Here is a 2,809-nt window from a genome sequence, read left to right as displayed (position 1 = left end):
AAATTGATTACGGCATCTCAAAATTTTGCCGAATAAATTCTGAAAATGTGCAAAATATGAACAGACTTTTAATCATTGCATTCATATTTTTCAGATTTGCTTAAACCGGTGACTCGAAAAAATTAATGAATCAGTCAGTTTATTATTGATCAAATAAAGAACGAGTCGCCCCATTTCCTAGAAAATGTGAGAATACGCTCGTCTTTATAACAATAAAATAATGACAAGGTAAGAATTATAATAATAACATTCAGAATATTTTGTTCAATTGAGGCTCATGAATAATTTTAGTGATCTGTTTTGGGGCGATAAATTCATTCAAATCCAACAAATGTCTACGTGACATTCTTCCAATGTAATGTATTCCCGTTGATATTGTGCTTTAAATAAATTTTTTGCATTCATAACCTTTTTTGATGACCTTGGCGCATTCAACAGCATGCGGGACGTCGAACATCACGCACACATGCGTTTTGCTATGACGTGTAAATTTTTGTAGTAATCAACTTAAATCCTCCACTTTTCTTCTACAACTCCTTTAAATATGGCAAAAGTTGAACCTCAAAGTTACTATTATTGGCAACTTGGCAACGGGAACTTCAACGTCAACAGCAAGTTTATAAACCCCACTTTATAGTTTCAGCATCTTTGGGAAAGATCCGCAGGTACTGTGTGAAGTGATTTTCAACGGTCAAAGACCTGCTGTGTGCTTCAGCCCTACGAAGCTTAACTTCGGGCTGGTAACCCTTCTCGGCACCGTCACTAGAGAAATGGAGATTCTGAACGACACCATAGGTATTCGGTTCAAAAAACGATATTTTAAAAGTACCAAACTTTACCACATTTTATACTAAAGACTGGGAATAATGGTTAGTATTTTTAAAATAAACCCGAAAATAGCTTCTAAATGTCGAAATCTACAAAAAATCCCTTTAAGTGTAACTTTTGAAAATGATCAAAAAAGGTCAAAAATTTCGTAAGAAGTAAGTTTTCAATTATCTTTTTGAAAAAGTTACCTTCTAGACGTCGAAATCGACAAATTTACAAAAAAATGTCTTTGGACACTTTTCGAAAGTGATTGAAAAAGGACTTCAAAATGACAAAAAAGTAGAAAATTTTGTAATATTCAAAAGTTACGCTTTTGGAAAAGTTATCTAAAAATTCACAAAAAATTCTAAGCTATAGATCTCAATGTGCCCATTCGAAAAATATAACGTGTTTACGTTTGTGGTCCTGCAGCAATTTTTGGAGTTATTCGATTTTAGATTCATTTTTTTTTAAGCACAAAAATTGATGTGTTTCATGTGGCCATTCTGGTAAAATGGTAATTTTTTGAAGAAATGAAGCCAAAATAACTTCTAGAGATCTAAATCTGAGGTTCTTAATTTGTTCAATTAAAAATTGATCGAAAGCTAAAAGTAAAATCCGACAAATCCCGCTCCTTAAAAAAAATTATAAAATTTGATTTCACGATTTTCGTTTTGTGATAACCGCTGTAAAGTAAAAACCAGCGGCATAAATAACACCCCCGCAGCCCCTGCTCCGCACGGACAATGTAAAATATATTTAAAGCACACAACTAACGTGATAAAATGTCCTTCAGCACTAGGTAATAGCAACCTGAAGCTCAAGTGTTTATTTATGTTTATACAGCGAAATAATGTCACGCAGAAATTTGTTTGTCTTCTCAAAACAGAGGAGTAAAATTATTAATTAAACCACAATTGGACAAAATGTTCTGAATATTATAATTTTGGTTAACATTTAACAAACTACATGACATTTCTAATATACAAACAAAATTTGATACAAGAGCGAAACGAAGATGATTTTGATTGTAGAGTAGTCAATTATATGTTCTTTTTTAGAGTGGGAATGGGCAGGAATAGAATGTATGCTGTTAATGTTAATGTTTTTCTTATACTATTTGCTATAAAATTTATTTTTCATTTCGGAAGAAAAAAGGGAGAATGGGTGGGTGAGTCTTTTATAAACGAGCAATAGCCCCGCCCACCCACCCTTTATTTTCTTGGAAGGTATGTCATTTGCCAAAATTAGTCTTATCTTAGCAAATACTAGGCCCGCCCACCCGCCCACTACTTTTCTAGAGGGTATGTGATTTGCCAAAATTTGTCTTATCTTAGCAAGTACTAACAAAAAATGAAAATCTGAAAATTGCAAATCGAAAAATGGATGATATAAAAATCTGAAAAATTAAAAATTGAGAACTCGTGAAATTGCTGATCGAAAAATTGCAAAAATTTAAAAATTTTTAAACAATTTATCAAAAACAGTCCTCTCTTAGCGAGTACTAGCCCCTCCCTCCCTTCCTCTTCCTTTAATTCAAACTAGATAAAATGAATCGCTCAAATGAAAACGGGCGGGTGGGCGGGGTTAATTGTATGTTCTTTTGTAGAGTGGGAATGGAAAGGAAAAGAATGTAGACTGTTAAAAACAAAAAAAAGCTCTAATCGTAATATTTTTGTTATACTATTTGCTATAAAATGTATTTCTTATTTCAAAAGAAAAAAAACTGATAGAAGGGGCGGGTGGGCGGGGCTAAGTTTAACTTTTTGCAACAGCGTCTTTTATAAACGAGCAATAGCCCCGCCTACCCAGCCTTTATTTTCTTAGAGGGTATGTCATTTGCCACAGTCAGTTTCACCTTAAGAAGAACTAGTCCCGCCCACCCGCCCTTTATTTTCTCGGAAGGTATGTCATTTGCCAATATTAGTCTTATCTTAGCAAGTACTAACAAAAAATGAAAATCTGAAAATTGCAAATCGAAAAATGGATGAAATAAAAATCT

Source organism: Zophobas morio, unplaced genomic scaffold (genome assembly GCF_036711695.1).
Source record: "Zophobas morio isolate AGI-343-1 ecotype UQ-CSIRO unplaced genomic scaffold, CSIRO_AGI_Zmor_V1 ptg000027l, whole genome shotgun sequence".
Lineage (NCBI taxonomy): Eukaryota > Metazoa > Arthropoda > Insecta > Coleoptera > Tenebrionidae > Zophobas > Zophobas morio.
Note: the sequence above shows the minus strand (reverse complement) of the source record.